The sequence below is a fragment of the Sorex araneus genome, chromosome 1 (assembly GCF_027595985.1).
Source record: "Sorex araneus isolate mSorAra2 chromosome 1, mSorAra2.pri, whole genome shotgun sequence".
Lineage (NCBI taxonomy): Eukaryota > Metazoa > Chordata > Mammalia > Eulipotyphla > Soricidae > Sorex > Sorex araneus.
In genome coordinates, this window is record NC_073302.1 from 56,263,958 (window position 1) to 56,286,824 (window position 22,867).

Below are 22,867 nucleotides of genomic sequence, written 5' to 3' on the forward strand. Positions count from 1 at the left end.
AATAACTGCATTTTATAATCAAACAGATGAGGTGGTCAGAGATGGTGTGGCCGAAATAAGCTGTCATCGCTTTGAGACTATGATTTTGCTGTGACTTAGGTCCAGACTATGAGTTTTCTTTATAGTATTCCTTAATTTTAGAGTACTAAGTAGTGAAAAAAGGGCTTACAAATATTTATTTAATGTGCTATTAAAAGCCATGATTCATCAACCTTATTTAAGAATGTATTTTTTTTCCTAAGGGAGGAAACAGTTAAAAGTTCTGACTTCATGTGAAAAATGTTTATTTCTTTTACTAAGTTGAAAATTTTTTCCTGTGATGAGTTAAAATTTGACTAGCTATCTCTGGCTGTGCTGCATTTGATCAGTCTTTGATTTAAAGTATGACTCCTAGGGTGTATTTGTTCACACAAAGTGTTGGAATGCATGTGTTACATTTGAGAGCCTTGAACTGGATCCCTAGTATTATACATACAGTCTTTCCTGAGCACTGAGTTTGGATTAGTCCTCAAGCACCACAAGTCATGACCCCAAAGCCTAGAAAAAAAGGGTGACTCCTAAGTTCAAAGAAAATGCTGGAGATATAGTCTGATAAGTAGGATGGAACCATGTCATATTGATTCATGGGAACCATGTCCCTGTTTGTATAATTTATAGGATGTTATCATTTTGTTGTTTTCTAAAATGTTTTAAATATGTGTAGTATATAGGAATATGTAATCAGTGTTACTCATCTCACAGGGAATATATTAGTTTAAAGGTTGAATCAAACTTCTTTTTAGGTGGTTATCATTTCAAATTTTTTATCACCTTGTAAACCTTTAAGTCCCATTGTTTTCTAAGGAAACATGTTTGTAGCATTAAAAATTACTGGAAGCTTGAAGATGCTTTTATGTATGTTGTTCTGCACCTAAATTTAGATCCTAATTTATTATCTTTCAATCTTAAAAAAATTGCTAAGAATCTGAGTTACATAATTTCAGATTAGCTATATTCATTAAATGTTAAAAAAATTCAGTTCTGGGGTACAAACAAAGTCACAGGTTTTTTTCCCCATGTATGTTTTTAGACATTTGAAATATTAATTTATTGTTCTTTTAAATACAGAGAATTGTAGGGCAGGCCTGTCTTGGCTACGGTAGACCCAGGTTCTAATCCCTGGTCCCTGAACAAAACTGGGGATTATTCCTGAGCATAGAGCCAGAAATAGCACTGGAGCACTACTGTGATTTATGTCTCCCTCCCCAAATAATTCAGACAATTTTGCCACACCAAATAATTGATAGATGATGCTTACAGATAGAAAGTGTACTGTGAGTATAACAATGACATGTATCTCCAAAGCAATAGAAATAAATGGTGATATGAGTTTGCAACAGAATCTCTACCAAACTATCTTTGTAGAGGCAACAGATAACACTACACCTACATGGCCTCTGAAGTTATGAGACAGAGCATTGCACACAGTCTTCTCTAATGTGATTTCTCTCAAATTTGATTTCTCTCCTGGAGAAATAATGTAGTACTGCAGTGTTTACTACTTACTTTTCCCTTGTGCTATTGAAGTTTGTCTCCAAATTGTGATTAAGGCAGGCAGTCATTATCTGCTATTTTATATATAAGAAAACTGGTTTAGACTCAATATATGGCATGTTCAGTTCAACCCACAAAAGTAGCAAGGACTAAAACCCAGGACTTCTCATTAAAATTTGAGAGTTTTCTTTAATTAATTATAATTTTGGAGGTGGAATGATAGCACAGTGAGTAGGGGGTTTGCCTTGCATGCGGCTGACCCGTGTTTGATTCCTCTGTCCCTCTCAGAGAGCCCAGCAAGCTACCAGGAGTATCCCGCCCACACGGCAGAACCTGGTAAGCTACCTGTGACATATTCTATATGCCAAAAACAGTAACAAGTCTCACAGTGGAGACGTTACTGGTGCCCGCTTGAGCAAATTGATGAACAACAGGACGGTATGACAGTGCTACAGTGCCACAATTTTGGAGGTAACACAGGGAGGGAAATATAAACCACCCATTTCTAGCAGGGAAAGAAAGCCTAGGTTAGAACTTTTACCATGTGACCTTGGGAAGACAAGTGACTTGTGTAGAGCCTTCATGTCCTTATCTTTAAAATGGAAACAGTGGAAACTGGAAGCATAACTTAAGGGCAGAGTGCATGCTTAACATGAGTGAGCTTCTGGGTTCTGTTCCTGGTACCAAAAAAGGGGGGCAGGGGGTTAATATTTGTACTATTCATTGCTCATAAATAAGTGAGATCATATATCAACTTGTTTGGTGACTTCACTGGGCATCCAGTTCCACCTCCATTTCCTTTTTTCTCTCCCATATTTATTTGTGTAAATTGATTACAGGTCATTGCAAATGGATACTGTAAGCAGTTTCTGTTTCACTTAGTGGTGGAAAGTGCACACTTAAAAAATGCAAAATGGTGGGACTGGAAAGACAGGAAAGAAGTAGGGCATCTGCCTTTCATGTTTCTTTCTTGGGTTTGATCTCCAGCATCCCATTTGGTCCCCTGAACCTCACCAGGTATGATCCCTGAGCATAGAGCCAGGAGTAAGCCTTGACCTATTTGGGTTTGGTCCCAAATCAAAAAACCAACAAAACAAAATTCTGCTTAGTAATACTGTCCTGTGAACTAAGAACCAGAGGACTAAAAGGAGCAAGATAAGAGGTATAATGCTTTCCATGGAGTAAGGTTGGAAAAGTAATTCTATTTTCAACATAGTTCTTAGTGTATGAGAGATGTGTAATTTTTTTCCATTTACTTGACAGTTAACTCTATTTTTTATTTACTTATTTTTTTCATTGACTCACCATGAGATACATTTACAAAGCTTTCATATTTGAGTTTTAGTCATACAATGATCGAAGACCCATCCCTCCACCAATGCACATTCTTCACCACCAATGTCCCCAGTATTCCCCAGTCCTATCAACTCCTCCCCCTGCCTCTATGGCAGACAATTTTCCCCATGCTCTCTCTCTACTTTTGGGCAGTATGGTTTGTAATATAGATACTGAGAGGCTCTCACGTTTGGTCCTTTATCTACTTTCAGCACACATCTCCCATCCCGAACGTTCCCTCCAACCATCTTGTCTTAGTGATCCCTTCTATATTCCAGCTGCCTTCTCATGAGGCAGGCTTCCCATCATGGACCAATATTTCTGGCCCTTGTCTCTACTGTCCTTGGTCTAATGTTAATTTATATTCCACAAAAGAGTGCAGTCATTCTATGTCTGTTCCTCTCTTTGTGACTCATTTCAATTAGCATGATATTCTCTATGACCATCCACTTATAAGTAAATTTCATGACTTCATCTCTCCTAACAGCTGCATAGTATTTCATTGTGTAGATGTACCAAAGTTCCTTTAACCAGTCATCTGTTCTTGGGCAGTCAGGTTGTTTACAGATTCTGGCCATTGTGAACAATGCTTCAGTGAACATAGAGTTGCAGATGTCATTTCTACTCTGCTTTTTTGCACCCTCAGGATATATTCCCAGAAGTGGTATTGCTGGGACAAATGGAAGCTCAATTTCTAGTTTTCTAAGGAATATCCATATTGTTTTCCAGAAATGCCAGACCATTTGGCATTCCCACCAACAGTGAAACAGTGTCCCTTTTTTCCCCACATCCATGCCAGCACTGGTTCCTTTTGTTCTTTTGAATGTGTGTCAGTCTCTGTAGTATGAGATGATATCTCATTGTTGTTTTGATTTACATCTCCCTGATGATTAGCGATGTAGAGCATTAATGTGCCTTTTGGCCATTTGTATTTCTTTTTTGAGGAAGCTTCTGTTCATTTCTTCTCCCCATTTTTTTGATGTGGTTGAGGGTTTTTTTTCTTGTACATTTCTGAGATGTGTAATTTTTAAGGGGAAGATACAAGGGATTGAAAGTAAGGGAAATATAGCCAGGGTGTTAAGCACTATTACATTTGGAGCAAAACTTATCAAGGGGTCCCATATGTGGATGAAAGTTCCTGGGAGATAAAGTGAGATTTATAAAATTATCTTCAGGGAATAATTCTGTGGTATTCTTTTAACATATTAATTGACCATATAATTCTGTTTCAGGTACCAGTTTGTTTGCTGAGGGTACTGTGGGAATGATCACAAAATGTGTTCCACCTGGTTATTACTCCTAGTAAACGAGACAATAAACAATATAAACAAAATAGACATGAAATGTAATAAAGCTATTGGAGTAAAGCAGAATAGAGTAAAGGGATGGGAAGGGGCTGCTTCTTTAGATGGGTGATCAGAAAAATAGCAGCTCTGAAGATATATATTAGAGCAGAAACTAGTAAAACTCGAGAGTAGAGACTGAGCCTGCACTTATTTAGTGAAAGACTATTTTAGAAAAGGGAAAGTCAGTTACAAAGTCTTAGTTGTAGGAACAAATTTGGTGATCTAGAGAAGCTGCACAATTATCAGTGATGGTCAAGTTAAAAGGTCCTGAAGTTTCACAAGGGAATACTGAGGACAGCCTTTTCTTGTGGAAACACTATGAAATCAAATACTTTTTTGGAGCCCTTTGCATGAAGTGCTTGTGTGTGTGCATGCATGCATATGTACATGTTTTTACATTTTTGCCCATTTCTTATTTACCACCATACCATCATGCATCTGTGTTGATCTCCAAATATGTTTGGCTATTTTCCTGAATCAGAGTCTGGTTCTGAGCTGATGTAAGCCCTTAAATAAGACTGACTTTGTATAAGCTTTCCATATGGTTTGTCTGGGGCTGGAGCGATAGCACAGTGGGTAGGGTGTTTGCCTTGCATGCGGCTGACCTGGGTTTGATTCCTCCGCCCTTCTTGGAGAGCCCGGCAATACCAAGTATATCCCGCCTGCACGGCAGAGCCTGGCAAGCTACCCATGGCATATTGGATATGCCAAAAACAGTAACAACAAGTTTCACAATGGAGACGTTACTGGTGCCCACTTGTGCAAATCGATGAGCAATGGGATGACAGTGATACAGTGATTCCTGAATCTAGGTGATATACCTAGACTAAAAAAAATCAATCAATCTATCTATCTATTATCTATCTGTCTGTCTGTCTGTCTGTCTATCTAGATATCTGGGGGCCACATCTGGCACTGTTCTCAAGGATGACTTTTCACTTCTGGCAGGCTTGAGGATCATATGAGTTATTGAGGAACACACTTGGGTTAACTTCATGCAAAACAAATGCCTTACCTGCTGTATTGTTTTTCTGGTATCTTTCTTGATTTTTTTAAGACAGTAAGCCTTATTGATACTTTCCTGGCCAGTAAGTCATATGTCTCTCTGCTACTGCCAGTGTCTTATTGGAAAAGGGAAAAAGAACAGGGTTTTTAAGAAAAGATGCCCTCTGCATTTGGATAAGATGGGCACTGACTCTGGATATTTGACAGAATGTCTGTTTTGGTGAATCAGCTAATCAGGCAAAATTCAGCCTTTTCCTCAGAGACAGACCAAGTTGTTTTTGATGCAGGGGAGGAAAGGGTTGGGCACATACTTGCAAGACCTGTGATCTTTCCCAGAATTGGAAGGATAAGGGAATTGCTAAGAATTTGACATTGGAACTGTTCCCTTTAATTGTGACTTTGGCCATTTGGAGGGAAAACAAAAAAGACAAGGAATTCAGAAGGTGATATACTAAACGATATGGGAGCTATTTGTGGTACAAACAAGCATTTGGCCAAGTTCATGTGTGTTTTAGTTTGAAGCAGTATAAAATGAGGTATCGTTGTTTCACAGAGACATTTAAATAAAATACAACAGCTATTCAAAGTTTAATTTTTCCCTTTCCTCTGATTCACTCCTCTGTCCCTTCTTAACTATTTTTCTTTCTATATTTTTGGATTATTGCAAAAACACACTAAGTAATACTTAACAAAATTTTAATTCTAGATGAGAAATCTAATAATGAAAATTTTACTCATTTTACCCACTTATCTGATTAGTTTTCTGATTTGCCATATAGTTGATGTTGTAAAGAAGAGACACCATGTCCCTCTTAAATTTGTTTCTCCTTCCAGTTGTGGATGAATACTCTATTCTCTTTTGTCACAGATGTCTTGAATTATTATTGAATTGACATTTTTATACTTAAGTTAAATACCTTTTAAAACATAAATCACATATTAAACATTCTTATTGTTGGAAAATAAGAAATTAGAATAAGAAAAACCATGGTCACCTGTGATGCCAGCCACCTGAGATAAAAAGACTCACTATCCATTACAGGCATCCAAATTAGGCTTTAATTTATTAGATTCTTAGTATTATAAATGGTATTATGGATAGACATTTGTATGTATAATTTTATTGTAGTACTGTAGTACTGTTGTCCCATTGTTCATCGATTTTCTTGAGCGTGCACCAGTAACATCTCCATTGTGAGACTTCTTGTTACTGTTTTTGGCATATCGAATACACCACAGGGAGCTTGCCAGGCTCTGCAAGGGATGGAGGAATCGAACCCAGGTCAGCCGCATGCAGGGCAAACGCCCGACCTGCTGTGCTATCGAGAGTATATATACTCACAATAATTTTATTGACATCAATTTATTATATTTGGAGATTTCACATTATCATTGAGGTAGAAGATTCTCCTATTGTTTCTAAATCTTTTCCTATGAATTAGGATGAGTTTTATTTTAGTCCAGGTTCATTTTCTTCATCTCATATGTGACCATGTCATACCTTTATACTTGTCTGGCAGTTCTCTTGTTTTCCGTTATGAACTCAGTTTTATTGTGTAAGACTCAGGGTTTGATCCCTAGCACCTGTCTCTCTCTTACACTACAGTCCCCAACAAAAAAGATTTCAGTCTCCAGTAAGAAGAATAATAAAACTAATTTTGTCTTCACCTATTCTGCCTTGGATGCTGAAGCCTAAGTTTCGTTTTTTGTCTTCCCTACAGCAGCATCTCTGGAGAGCTGACTTCTCATCTGATGTTTCTTGTAGAAGAATTTCTGTTTTCACGGATTTTGCACTGACATTTAATATGTTGTTGACCATTCCTTGTTTCTCCTTGAAGTTTTTGGATTCTTTTGTTCTTCATTTCTCCAATCACATTATTTTTAATGTTAATTTAAACAGTTTCATTATTTGAAATTCTTGCTGATTTATTGATAATCATCCAAGTTTTTTCTTTATCCCAGATTCCATATACAGCTCCACATTTCTTAGGTTAGATTTCCTGGTTGCCAAAACTTGAACAGTGAAAACCTCATGAAAACCTAATTGTTTCCCTCTGTCCATGTCTTAATCCAGTGAGACACTGATGGATATCAGAATCATCATCATTTGTCCATATTTTATACAGAGCTGAAACAAAAGTTTACTTAGACGACTCTCTTATCAGCTCTGTTGTTTCCCTGTTCATTTGTCTGAATTTCCAGTACCATTTATCTTATAAGTTTTCATTATTTCTTTATTTCAAGCTACACTTTCAGCTTTTCTCTAAGCTGTCCCTTTTGTTGTGTGACCAGATAATGTGACATGCACATTGATTCTCCTTTGCCAAATTGTGAGATGAGAAATAAACTCTTTAGCATGATCTCGCCATTTTTTAAAAATTTTGTTTTCATAAAGTTGTTCACAATAATTGATTACATTAAATATTTCAACATCAGTTCCACCACCATTACACCTTGTCACCACCATTATTTCAAAATTTCCCACCACCAACTCAAGTCTGCCCCACATGCAGATGTTAGATAATTTATTTTGTATTGCTTGTTAGGGGATGGTGCGATAGCACAGTGGTAGGGCGTTCGCCTTTCATGCGGCCAACCCATGTTCAGTTCCTCCACTCCTCTCGTAGAGCCCAGCAAGCTACCAAGAGTATCACACCCGCACGGCAGAGCCTGGCAAGCTACCCGTGGCGTATTGGATAAAAACAGTAACAATAAGTCTCACAATGAGAGACGCTACTGGTGCCCACTTGAAAAAATTGATGAGCAACGGGATGACAGTGACAGTAACAGTGCTTGTTATGAATACCATTAGATGTCACGTGGCAGCATGCTCCTGGAATTCTAAAATTTTAAATAATTTAGGGTCTGGAGAAGTCTCTGCAGCAAGCTGTTTGGTTCCGAGATTCGTTTGTGAGTCTCTGGATCATGGCCTTGTTAATGCCCTTGAATGGCACCTGTAGGCAGCTGGTGGGTGTGACAGCCAGGGGTGGTGAGAGGGGAAGGAGCTACCTGTCCCCATCCCTTGAGGCCTGTGATCTTACCATTTCATCTAGTCATTCTCTCTAACCACTTTTCTTGTCTTCTGCGATTATGAATGAGTTAGGGTCCTCTGTGAACTCTTGTTTCTTGTTATTTTAAAAATAGACATTTTCTTTTTCTGTACTTCCTGAATAGGCTAGAGAGGGATTTCTCAAACTAGACACTATTGACACTTTGTATCATTTATTATTTGTTGTCAGGTATCATGTTGGGCCTTGTAGCATATTTAGCAGTTCTTTGATTGTTATTTATTAGGTACCATTAATCTCATACCTCTGTCCTTTGTCCCAGAATAGCAATTGAAAATGTCTGCAACCATTGCCAAGTGGGTTCTGACCAGCAAAACTTCCCCTACTTAAGAAAACTGCTCTTTATCTTTTCTGAAGTACTTAAAATGACCAGTGATTAATGAGTTTTCTTGTTGGTCTTACTTGTTGGAAGAGTTCAGAACTACTAGTACACCCTGGCATCAGAAAGTGTTGAGACTATAGCGGTCCCTTGTAAGCATTTGTTCATTTGCTGAGAGTATGCCAGTTTTGACTCCTTGTTACTATTTTCAGACAAACTGGAGAGTGAGTAATGTGAATAAATATGTCTTTCTGCAACAGATATCTTTTTAATAGTTTATTTCATAGTGGGGCTTTCCTTTTTATATTTTTATTTATTGATTGATTTGCAGCGGGGGGCGTGTTTTGGTGCTAACTTCAGTGGATCTTAGGGCTTACTTAATGCTTTGCACTCAGTGATCACTCTTAGCAGGGCATAGGAAGTAGAGAGGTGGCCATATGGTATGCAAGGGATCGAACCTCAGCCAGCCATGTGCAAGGCAAGTGTCCTACCAGCTGTACTGTTACACCGACTTTTATGTTTTTAATGCTTTTTTTAAATTGTAGTTTAAATATCATGGTTACAATTGTGTTTATTTCTGGGGTGGGTTGATATTTCTGGGTAGGGTGTTTAGTTTTCGGACCATACCTGGCTTTGTGTTCATAGGAAACTCCTGGGAGTGCCCAGAGACCATATATATGAGTGCTGGGGATTGAGCATGGGTTGACTGCATGCAAGGCAGGTGCTTTCCTTACCCAGTATTTAGATTTAGAAAACAAAATTGTTTTCTCCTTTGGGGTGGGGTATGGGGTGGGCTTGGACCATAGCCATTGATGCACAGGAGTTATTCCTGGCTCTGCACTCAGAAATTCTCCTGGTGGTACTCATGGGACCATATGGGATGCTGGAGATCAAATCTGGATTGGCTACATGCAAGGCAAGTGGCCCTTGCCTTGCCACTTGCCCACTGAAGTATTACTCAAGTTCCTTGATGTGCAAATTTACTACATCTTCACCATCACCAAAATGCTCAGGAATCTCCACCATTGTCCTAATGTCACTCTACTCTCCCTCTTCCTCTACCCCCATTCCTCTTACAATCAGGCAGATTACTGTGTGGCAGTTTTGGTTTTAAAATCCAAGGCCAAAAGTTTGTTATCATTTGACAATCCTCCCTTGTTTTGGGATTCTATGTACTACAGATTAGTGAGATCAAGTCAAGGTAAAATTCTGTGAAAGCTTGAGGAAGCATGCAATATCTTTTTCTTTCTAGAGTCCTTATAAAAGATAATTTTTTTAATTTGTCAGTATTGGTTGAGAATTTGCCTTATGCTGGGGACTGTGTTTATTCTTGGATAAGGCAGAATAATCTTGAATGATATTTTTAAGATCTTTCAGGCTTCTCAGATTTTTTTGTGTATATATGTGTGTATTATATATATGTGTGGGTATAGATGGATAGATAGATAGATAGATAGATAGATAGATAGATAGATAGATAGATAGTCAGGGAGTGATTTGAGATAAAAGTAGTCACATTAGCAACAATTGCTAAATTATTAGCTAAGATTTACACTCCAGGCATAGAGCCTTGCATGACATGTGGAGATTAAAGGTTTTTTGTGATGTCATAAATTATATTAAAAAGTTGATTTAAAAAAAATAGGGCACTCAGCAATATACTCATTTTCCCATCATTTTCATTTTTGGTTTTGTTCAACTTCTTGACAGTGAATTTAGAGAATTAGTGTCTAAGGAGATAGTGTCTGGAAATTGGTGGTCATGAAGCATCTGACATTTCCTTTGTACTGTGTCTTAATGATTTTCCTTCCCCTCACTTCCCCCTTCTTTACCTGAATTTCTGTAGTACGAAACATAATATGGCAAGTATTCTGATTTCATGGCCTACTCTGTCTGCAGAAGTGTATGTGAGTGAGACCCCTTTTAATCATTTGTATAATGATTGGTGGCTCCCTGTTGTTAAACCACAGTTATTGATCCATCATCGCTGAAGTACATGGCTGAAGGAACTGGTGCTGTCAGGCATTGATTGACTAGGAAGGAAGTGTAGAGCTATTCTAACTCACTTTTATTTTCATCAGCAACAGTTACAGTAGAGACTTGTGCAAGACCTCCATGATGGAACATCACTTTTCCTGCATTAAGAGGTGTCTGATGTGACTGAAATTGCCGGGATAACTCAAACTGCTGCATTTAAAATATTTAGAACAGATGAAACTGTCGAAAACCTTCTTACCTGACTTGTTTAGTGGCTCAAACTCTAAAATAAATTTAGGATGTATGATGAGTGAGAAAGAACAGATTTAATATACAATTGCTCCTAAGCAAATTGAACAACACGCAGTTTACATTAACATTTTATTGCACAGACACTTCTGCATGAACTATAGAAATATGTTTATATAAGTTGTCTTAGTAGTTCTTCAACTAATTTAATTTCAAGCCATAAGTAAAAGCTATTTCTCAATACAGTTTACTTCAGTCAGTTTCAGGAGGATTTGGTGTCTTTATAGGCAAATATTTTATATAAAGAGACAAATTAAAGGTAATGAAAATATTTTATTAAAAGTATCTGTTTTACTCAGTACTACTCATAAATTTTAAGTTTGAGATGGAGATTACCAATATTTATTTTAACAAATGATTTAATAATGCTAATTTTAGACTGTTCTAATTGCAGTCAGAACAAAGAAGAACAAGAGTTAACCAGTGAGAATGGGGAGGCAGAGGAAGAGGGCACATTAAAAGAATCAAACCAAATAAGAGGAAAAAAGCTGCAGTTTCTAGTGACATTATATTCATGCCTTCGAGCTGCTGTGTTTGTCCCAGTCTCTGAATATTTTATTTTTGTTATAATTATAGTATCTTGCCTGCACTTTGTCCTTCTGATCCTTTGTTAAAGCCCAGATCACTCTGTGCAGACTGTGCTTGTACGTGTGATTTATTGAGTGACAAGTAGCTATAGGGTAGAACACCCGCCTCTATACCTGAGTAAAGTATTAGACATCACAGAGCTGGGGCAGGCAGGAGGGGGCCTCAGAGGGGGTGATGGAGGCGAAAAGCAAAGAGCAGTAACACAGCAGCTCCTGGATACAGATCAGACAAGAGGTTCTGCCACAAATCACCTAGAAACATGTCAGACGCTGCATGTTTGTTGTTTTACACTGAGGGCACAGCCGTAGTCCAAAAGTATTGATTCTTTTCTTTGTACAGAGACAGAGACTGTCAGACCTAGCAGACTGACCTTGGTATGGCTCAGACATCTATTCCCCACCCTGCCGACCAGATGAACCCCACAGGAAAAGCCTAGGCAAGATATGCCAATGTCCACTTCAAGGCACAGAGAGAAAAAGGATACTTGCTGAAAGAGCTCCTTCTATTTCCCAAACACTTTCCCTCCTCCTGCGCCTCCAGAGTGCTCCTTGTGACATAAAATTGGAGGGATTCTGGGAGAGAGAGAGACAGAGGCAGAAAGAAAACTAAAAGGGAGCTCTTTTTATTTATCTGTTAGATAAACTGAAGGATGTCTGACCCGTGGTGTGTATTTATGTGCAGTTTTCGGTTTGAGGAATCAAGAGAAGATAGTTTATTTCCTGTACATATCAAAGATGAAATATTGATGTGCATAATTTGTGTATAATATTATAAAATGTTTTGATTTAGTTTTCAATGCTTTTTTTTATTCTAAAAACCTTGGTGAAAGTTGAGATAAGAGAAAAGAGAAATCAGCTCTCACATTTAATTCCCACGATTATTCAAAAGTTGTTTCATAGTAAACTACATAGATCCATTTCCCTCTGTGAAGCCAGGGTTCTTTGACTAATCATAGACTGTAGTAGTCCTAAATGGCTTTGCAGTATTAAAATTTTTTCATTGACTTGAAAGTCTAACCATTTTATAACTAGTTTATAATTTAGTATTATTTATTTTAGTTGAATGCAAAATCAAACAATGTAACCCACAAAAAAACCCACAGTTTTGCAACACTGAGTTCAAAACTTGAAAACCTATATACTTTTAAGAAGAAGGGACCTCAAAGGCCTTCAGTGAGTGTTTTGTCAGGATAGGCGAACTGACTTCGGTGAACTGACTTTGCAGTAAAGTAGAAGGTGTTCACATCACTCCTTGCCAAAGTTGTGTTTCATTTTGACTCAGAGTCGCAGGGAAGATACCTTTCTCATTTTCACTTTTAGGAATGTTGTTTCATGTATGATTGAGTAGTCACTGTCACTGTCATGGCCTTGCTCATCAATTTGCTCAAGTGGGCAGCAGTAACGTCTCCATTGCAAAACTTGTTACTGTTTTTTGGCATATCAAATACACCACATGTAGCTTGCCAGGCTCTGCTGTGTGGGCGAGATACTTGCCAGGCTCTCCGAGAGGGGTGGAGAAATCGAATGTGGGTCGGCTACATGCAAGGAAAACGCGCCTTACCCGCTATGCTATGGCTCCGGTCCATATGATTGAGTAGTACGTGAGGAAAATTTGAATAGCTTTCTAATTTTGTCTGAATGAGACTATGATACACAGTGATGGAGAAAAGTATTGTCAACTTTACATAAGAATATTATCAAAACCCTGATGTTTAGAAATAGCCCTTTAAAAAAATGATGCTAACATATTCATTATATGTGATGGGATGTTGAATTTGCATAATTTTAAAATATTTTCTTAAAATTTGTGGTTTTTTTAAAAAATTTTTTTTGGGGGGGTTGTTTTGTGACACACCCAGCTGTGGTAAGAGCTTACTCCTGGCTCTACTATTTTAGGAATCACTCCTGGCAGGACTCAGGGGACCATATGTAGTGACAGGGATTGAACTTGAATCGAGCTGCATGCAAGACATGTGCCTTACTCTCTGTGCTATTTCTTTGGCATTTTCCTCCTTCCTTTTAAAAAATGGACTTGCAGATAAAAATATCAAATCTCTGGAAGGTCTTACATCCTCATTTCTCATGTGTGAAGCTCTTTACATCTTGGTATATTTACTTTCACAATTCATATTGTTGTGACTAGTTGGTGATCTAAAACTCAGTGGTTTCAGTAATTTAATAAAAATTATCCTTTATCATCAGTTATTTGTTTTACTTTAAGGTAAGAGTTTTCAATACTGGTATTTCCAGATTCCTAAAGGAAAAATAATGAAATAAAGTGGTTTTGTGTAAATGACATAAGAATTACTACTATACTGATTGTAAGAGTGCCTTATTTTTTGACTTGGGGTTATTTCTTCAGACTGCTCTTAAATTTTAGGGTAAAGAGAACTGACTAACTGCATTTGGGTACTGAAAAAAAAAACAGTGGTGGAGGGGGACAAACAGGATAGATCATGGAGGATTCTAGTCATAAAATGAGTGACTTCGAGTGACTGCTGAAATACCCTGTGATAAAAAAAATGCAGAAAATGAATTAAGGAATGGTTCGAGATCTAAATGCTCTGGATGTTTTTTACACCATTCATGTATACCTGCTAATCATTTGCCTTTTTCCCTTGTATATGTTATATCTACTTGATTTACTACTGAAATTATATTGCTTTTGAAAGTGTCAGTTGAGTTATCCCTTGCCTTGTTAGTATCATGTTTGATTTCTTGGACAGAGACATAAATCACTATCTAATATGCAGGTCTTTTGAAGACGCACCCAAGGTTTATTGCCAGTAACAGACTAGTGGCCTTATGTGGTCTTTCCATGAATAAAACAGATTGATGAGCCATTTTATAGCATCGCAATCTGTATTATAAATATATCACCCTTTTCAGTAATTTAACGTGAGGAACAGTCTAATGAGCTGCCAGCCACGAATCAACCAAAGCTGAGATTTCTGTTTAGCTTTTAGAACAAGTGACTGAGATAGGTAAGAAATCCAGACGATTACAGTGTTTTCCTTGTTTCAGTGACAAAAACTTTGTATGTTGAATATTTGAAATAATAGTAAAACCAAATGCACTTAAAGTTATCAGAGTAATTAAGTGGTATGTGTATGTGTGTGTGTGAATGTGTGTATATATATATGTATGTATAGTCTGATTTTACTTTCAAGGAATATAAAACAGTTGGCATTTAAAATTTTTTTTCTGCTAATGATTAAAATCATCTGTAAATGTGGGCCAGCAAATTATCACTTTTAGATACACATGATATAAAAACTACATAAGAGTTTGGAAAAGAAACAGGTAAATACGGCTACAACATTATGAAGGTCTCTATTGAAGTGGATCTTAAAACGATCATTGTTTCTGAAATCAAGGCTGCTTTTTTTGTATGATTTTCAACACTTCTATCATTAAAATGATCCTTTTTTATACAACAGTAGAGTAGGATGAGTGTACGACATGTAATAGTAAACAGTTACATCCTTTTTGTTTTGAGGAAACAGATGCAATTACAGATCACTTAATATTTTACACAATTAATTTTAAAGAGGTATCTGAATGAAAAGATAAATTTTTAAATAATAAGTATGGCTTATTGCATGTATTGAATGTCAACATTTAGTGAATCTAAGAAAAATATTCCTTTGCCAACTCATAATTTACTTAGAGTTTTGAAGATAGACAATGCTTGGGACTGTTTAAGCATGGTTTTGTGAGTGAATTCTTGCTACCTAGAAATTATAATATATGTTGAAAGGTTCTTGAGGGTATTTGTTTTCTGAGTGTGGCTGATTATGCTGCATAATAATAACCTTGCCTTGTATCCACTGGAAATTATTTAATTTGTAGCCATTTTTTACTTTAGCTTAGTATTATTTATGAGCATAACTAGGTAAATAACTAGCTTATTACTAAAAATAGACTGGAGTGATAGCACAGAAGGTAGGGCATATGCCTTGCACACGGCCAACCCAGGTTCGATTCTTCTGTCCCTCTCAGAGAGCCTGGCAAGCTACCAAGAGTATCCTGCCCGCACGGCAGAGCGAGGCTAGTTACCCATGGCATATTCGATGTGCCAAAAGCAGTAACGACAAGTCTCACAATGGAGAAGTTACTGATGTCCGCTTGAGCAAATAGATGACAATGGGACAATAGTGCTACAGTGTAGACAGTGCTTAGAGAGCAGTGATAAAGGTAAGGGGCACTAAAAATGTGAAAAAAAGTGAAAATATTAAAAATGAAAATAATTTTTCAAATTCACATTTTGGTATGAAAATAGGTACACTTTTTGGCCGACTCTGTTATTAATACTCCAGAAGTGAATTACTTGAGTTTATATGGGGGAAATGAAGAATTGGAAAGGCCTTAATCAGTCTTTATAGAATAGGAAATCAGAATATTTTGTCACTGAGATACAAGCATGTCCATGATGAATATGCAGACTCAGTTTCTGCTTATACTCAGATAAAAGGGATCTCCAATTAAAATTTCTTTTATTACAGAATGGCTCCATTTGTGCCTTTTGTTCCTTTTAAAAACTTGACCAGTGCTAGAGAGATAGTACAAGGGGAAGGTGCATTCCTTTCACACAGCTGACCTAGATTAGATCCCTTGCATTGTACATGGCCCCCTAAACCCTTTCAGGAGTGGTCCTCTGAGCACAGACTTAGGAGTATGCCTTAGCACAGCAAGGTGTGCCCCATCCACCAAAACAAAGTTTGACATATAAAATTCCAATTCATAACATATCTGTGGATAGTCAGTATTGAATTTTTTAAAGTTTCTGTGTCTTGTGAATGACAGTACATATTTAATATCCTGTATTCTGGGCAAAATATTTTTGAATGCTATTTCTGTTTTTGGCTTCTTCTACTGTCTTCCCTGCTCTTTCTTTGTCCTTTCCAAATCTGAGGTTGATTGTGGACTGCAAGTTGAAATTAACTAGATGAAATATGTTGTACCTGTTCCTCCTTTCTTAAACTATAGGCTAGAGTTTAACTTTGTCTTGGGGAAGTTATTGGAAGAGTATTGAGAGACCATACTCTGCATCTCAAAACTATTGATATTTAATTCTGTTCTTAGGAATTTCCTAGAAGAGTACTTACAGCTGGGTGACTAACCTTACCATTTTAATGAAAGCTGGACTGCCATATGGTTTATTCTGTAGTGCTGGCATCTCAGATGAATGAAGTTTATGGCAGGACATTATCAAGAAAATTTTGATCATCTTAATATCAGAAACAAATCAAATACCTGTTTTTGATTTTCTCACCTGAGCATAAAACCACAGCGATTTGATTGATTTTATTGATTGATTGTTTGGGGCTATACACAGCGGTATGCATGGCTTATTTTGTATTTTGTATTTTGTATCACATACAAAATAGTGATCCCTTCTCTGCTCAGGGATCACTCTTGAAGGTCCTTGGGGGATTATATGAGTTGATAGGATTTGAACTGGTATTTGTTGCATGTAAGGCAAGCATCTTAACCCCAGTAATACTGCACCAAAGATTATTCTAACTTTAGGGCTAGAGAGAGACCGCAAAGGAATGGAGTTCACACTTTGCATGCCAAAGGCTATGGGGGAAAGGATGGGGGAAGAGCAGAGAGGGAATGGAAGAGGGAAATGGAGATATTTAAAGCACACAATTATTGATTCTTTTTTTTACTTATTTAATTGAATCACTGTGAGATAGAACCTTGCAAAGCTGTTCATAATTAAGTTTCAGTCATACGGTATCCCAACACTTATCTCTCCACCAGTGTACATTTTCCAGCACTGGTGTCCCCAGTTTCGCTCCCATCACCTCCCACCCCCCAGCATGCAATTATTGATTTCTTATTGAAAAATATTTTTGGTTCGTTTCTGGGCCTTGCCCAGTGCTGCTCAGGGCTTAGGTGCTCAGATGCTCCTGGCTCTAACTAAGCTTAGGGATCACTTCTTTTGGAGCTTATGGGGTCATTTGGTACGTCAGGTATCAAACTCAGGTCAGCCATATGCAAGGCAAATACCTTCCTCACTGAACTTTTTCTTCAATTCCTCTTATTGAAAAATATGTTTCAGTGATAAGTGTATTTCTTCCTATTTTTGTCTCAATTTGTGTAGTAATGCTTTTTCTCTAAGTTTTTTGAGTGCAGTTATAACTTTCCATAAGAAAAACATTCATCTTATGGTGAGAAAAGCTGACACCAAAGGATTCAGTCTGCCAACTTTGATTTGATTGGCATGGAATACTCTTCTAAGATAACTCTTTTTTTAAGAGGCTCTGGGAAAGTATTGGTCAGAATTAATGGTTTTGAAAAAACTACTAACCTATAGACCACTTGCCTCTAAAACTTTGGTTTAGGTGCATACACTGCACATGCTGATTTTTATTTCTAAGAGTCTGTTCTGGGCTTATCTGATTCTTACAGTCATGGAATATGTTTGCAGAGTTCTCTGCCATTCCCATTCTACCTTTTGCTGATAAGAAAACATACTGTTATTTGCAGAATTCCATTTCTAATTCTAGTAGTATTCATTGTGTGGGTTGAATTCATGCTTACATCATGTGCATGTACTTGTATATGAAAGGTTTTCCTCGAATTTTTTTTATATTTTGTCATAGAATAAGTGGACACTCTTTTGGGCATAAAGACATTATTGGTTTTGATACAGTGATCTAGTCTAACTACCTTTAAACCAGATTGGCGATATCATATCTGTTTACTGTCCTTATGTGCCAGGTCACCTTAAGATGGCATAATTCTGCTCAAAAACTATTCCTAATGAACTGTAAATGGGCTCAGTTAAGTAAGTTGTGTTAATTATGTCATTTGCAAGATTGCCTAATGTGGAATCAGTCAGAAGGCTAGAAACTGCTTGTCAAATATATCCCTTAACTAATGTGATATTTTGTGGTTAGCAAATGACACAATTCACATAGCTTATTTGATGGAACCTCATTAACCACTGCTAGTTTGGTTTAGCAAAATTATGTTATTAAGCATGCCATGATAGTTTCTGTCCTCATTACTTTGCATATCGTCCAGTGAATTGTGTTTGTTTTGTGACACCTATTTTCAGTTCTTTGTTTTCGAGGAAGCCAAGGGAGTTTTGTGTTCCAAGTCATGTTTCTGATGTGTTTTCTCGCACTATATTTGTTTAGCTTGGTATTGGTTAATAGAATCTAAAGTTGTATTCATAACAGCTATGCCCAAAGGCCTGTTGAATATTTTCACCATTTTCAATTTACTTACTCTCTTCTACCATATCTGTTATCTTTTTTCATATTTTTATGTCTTTTTGTTTTACTACCGACTTATAAAACAAATTTCTGACCAGATTTAGTTTTAAAAACCATGTATGTAGTAATTCTGGAAAGCATAGTAATAGTGAACTAATTTTTCAGTTTTCATATTTACTTCTAGGAAGTCCTTGCATTTAGAAATAAATCACTTACTTTTCTAATGCCATGATCTACAAACTGTTCTAGTGCCATACTCTAGAAGTATTTTCTGTTTATCTTCTGTAGTTATTTATTTTTTAATCTTACATTAAAAAAGTGAGATGATTCAGTATTTTTCTCTTTCTGGCCTTTTCACTTACTGTAATCAATCGGAGCCCACTAGTGTTTTTGCAAGTGGCAAAATTTTGTTTCTTTTTGGCTCAGTGGTTTTCTATTCTGAGAATATATATGCATAATGCATGTATTTACACTCATTTGTGAATATACATTGAATATACATTTTGTATATAAGTATATATAACAGAATTTTTTTTTAGCTTTTTTGGGTTCACACTTGGTGATGCAAAGGGGTCATTCCTGGCTATGCACTCAGGAATTACTCCTGGTGGTGCTCAGGGGACCATATGGGATGTTGGGACTCAAACCAGGGTCGGCCTCATGCAAGGCAAATGCCCTACCTGCTCTGCTATGACTCCAGCCCCTAACAGAGAATATTTTTAATAATTATATAATACCATGTTTGTTAAGACAGTTTTTTGGTTGTTTTTTTTTTTGCTTTTGCTTTTTGGGTCACACCTGGCAATGCACAGGGGTTACTCCTGGCTCTGCACTCAGGAGTCACCCCTGGTGGTGCTTAGGGGACCATATGGGATGCTGGGAATAGAACCCGGATCGGCCGTGTGCAAGGCAAACGCCCTACCCGCTGTGCTATCACTCCAGCCCCAAGACAGTTTTTTTATTGCATTGATAGCTCCATATAAACCTGACTTTAAAGACTCTAATCTTAGGCATATTCTACGATGACTGTCAATTTGAGTTTAGCTTCTGTTACTTAATTTGTGTTCAGTAGTAGATTGAATTATTCTTTCATAGATTGGGAGATAGTTGAACAGGGTAAAGTTAGGAATGTCGTCCATGTTTCTGAAGTCAAACCAGCTGACTCAAAATTCAAATGTCGTATTGATCTAAGTTTCTTTACTTTTTTAAAACTGTGTTTATCCCCCAGGAGGGGTTCACCATTCCTGAAAGTATTGCAATACCAGGCTGATGCGTGGAGTTGATGGAGCAAGCTTCTATTCCAACTCCCAGCTCCAGAAATCCATTTAACATAATGTCCTCAGATAGAGGATATATTAGATATTAAACTGATAAGAACAGGCACTACAATTTGATCTTAGCCAAAAGGAAGAGAAACAATGCTCTAAATCTGACGTATCTTCAGGTTGCTTAAGGAGACCAGATTTAATGTTTGCTTTCTAATAGTACTTTGTGAGTAAAGTAGTCATTTCCTCACTGAAGTGAAATCGATGTATTTTTGAATCTCTTACATTTTGATTGGAAAACTGTTGAAGACCAAATAAAATCTATGTATTTTTGAATCTTGATTGGAAAACATTTTGATTGGAAAACTATTGATCTTATAACTTGTGACCTCCCATTCTCTTCAATTTTCAGAAATCTTTGCACTTGGATTAAACCTCTTTATAAAGTTATTGTTATATTGATTTGTTCCCTAATACATTACCCCAAGAGAGAACTTTCTGTGTAATGGAAGGGCCAAATCTACAACCTATACATTGACTTTTCATCATCTCTAGTTTGGCTACCCTTTGACTTTCTCCCTCCCCCTTCCCTTCCCACCCCCACCTCCAACTTGGCCACCCAACTAGCAAGGCTACCCTCTGTCAAAGTCTGTCTTTAAGGATGTTATTCTTCCTGTGGTCTCCCCTTTTCTTCCCACCTTCTACCAGCCCCCACCCATACCACACACATTCCGTCAACTCTCTGTGTAGACTTGGCAGCAGATTCCACCCCAGTCCTTGTTATGTAACCCACCACCTACCCCTTTTTGGCAAGAGATCCCCGACATTGCAAGTTGTAACAAAGAGTGGAGTTAATTGGAACATGTGCTATGCTCAAGACTGCACAAAGACGAGCTGATAGACATCAGGAAAATACAACCATATGTAGATATTTGCTTGAGAATATAAGTATACATGGGAAATGTCATTCTCAACTGGGTTTCATTTAAATAAAATCAGCTACTATTCTCTTATTCAGTTATCCACCCCTACTCTCCTCCCAATATATAATATTTACAACTTGCTGTCTCATGCCTGCTCTTGGGTGGGCATGGTCGTTGAAATTGACAAGCAAAATAGAATTATGTTTTACTTCATATGCGGAGCCTCACATTACCTTACCTGAGATTTAACTATGGATAAGAGCCCAGCGAATCTTCAATCCATTCACAGTTGTAATAATGGCCCATACCTTTTGTGGACTTCTGTTTCTATATTTGTATCCACTTGATAAGTTTAGGACAGCCTGTGAGATATATAAAATGAATAGGTTTAAAGTTAGTGTTGAGTTATAACAAGTAAAGTCACTCAAGTTAAGCTATATCCCAAACAAAATGCCTGTCATTTTGATCACCCTGTAATATTCCCTAATACCCCTTTCTATGCAGTTCTCCTAGAGGCAACAACTAATTTGTCATGAATAGATTATTTGCCTCCTTTAGAACTTTATAGGCATTATATTGTATGTTATGTGATACTGTGTTGAGTTTGACCTTGTTGTTTGACAAAATCTTTGAAAATTTATATTGATTTGAATATCAAAAGTTTATTCTTATTACCAAATAACAATTCATCATAAAAATCAATTAAAAAATAGTTGTACATCTTTTATACTCTTTATGTAAATGAAAAAATCCTACCATTACAAAATATTTGGGTTTGACAAATAATTCTGTTGTAATTAGAGTTTATATTGTCCTGCTGCCTCCCCCCGCTCCCACCCACATGTGCTGGAACTCCTTAGTAGTGGGAGGACCACTGATTTCAGTATCTAAGGTTTTGGTTGTTCTTAGTCCACATTCTTGAATATTTAGGACAATAGTATCTTCTATGTACTGAAATATTTCAGAGACAATAGGTAGAAGACAGCAGAAGTTTAGAAGTTTTTCTCCTTACAGATTGGGTTTCTGTAAGAGTCTCAGGGTATTTTTCAGAACTCTTGGGAATGATCCAGAAACTTAGTCTTTTAAACTCTCTGGAAGTATATTTTAAGACTCTGGAAATATCTTGCTCACTGTTTTTGTTTTTACTTAATAGGTTTTGAAAGGTTTAGAAGCCCTAAATACTTTTTTTTTAATTCTTTTATTGATTCACCATGTGGAAAGTTACAAAGCTTTCAGGTTTAAGTCTCAGTTATACAATGATCAAACACCCATCCCTTCACCAGTGCACATATTCCACCACCAGGAATCACGAAGAAGCCCTAAATACTTGCGTACTTGATTTATCATTTAAGAAATTACTGCAGACCCTCTTGTCTAGATGAATTGGGGACAAAGTTGCTGGGTGATTAGGTTAGTAGTAGCTACTCTTCATTAAGCTTCTTAATAATTACAGGCAATGGAATAAGACTTTATATACTCGATCTCATATATTACCTAACACCCTATTTATGTAAGTACTATTATTATTTTCATTTGATACCTGAAGAAACTAATCCTTGCATAATTTACCCACAGTTGCAAATATAGTAGTCGATCAGGAAGGATTCAATTCTATATCTGATGTCCAGTTTCCCAAAACCCTCAATGCATTGCAGATAAATCCGATTTTTTAAAAAGTTTTGTTAGTGATATGATGATGCAGACAGACATATGTAGGATTAGATACTGTATTATAATTTTTAAATTGTTGAAAATAGTGGGAAGTAAGAAATCACAATGGAGCCTCTAAGCATTTGGATATCTTTCATGAAACATGAGAGAATTATTTTTATGAAGAATGAAAATTCTTACTCTTGTACTCATTTTGAAAATGAACAATTTGGATCATGATTCTTGACTTTCCAACAATGCTACAGTGCTTGAAGAACCAGTTCCCTCATACCTTTTATCATACTCTTTTAAAATTCT

General features: G+C 36.9%; 1 protein-coding gene and 1 non-coding gene across 2 annotated transcripts in view; one reads left to right on the plus strand and one right to left on the minus strand.

Annotated features, from left to right (window-relative positions):
• The window catches only part of BNC2 (basonuclin 2), a 477,043-nt gene that overhangs the window by 228,913 nt on the left and 225,263 nt on the right, over positions 1-22,867 (plus strand). The gene's annotated exons all lie outside the window — the stretch shown is intronic.
• On the minus strand, positions 19,940-20,131 carry LOC129401091 (U2 spliceosomal RNA). The gene has a single exon (XR_008628105.1). It is a non-coding gene; the product is annotated as a U2 spliceosomal RNA (small nuclear RNA).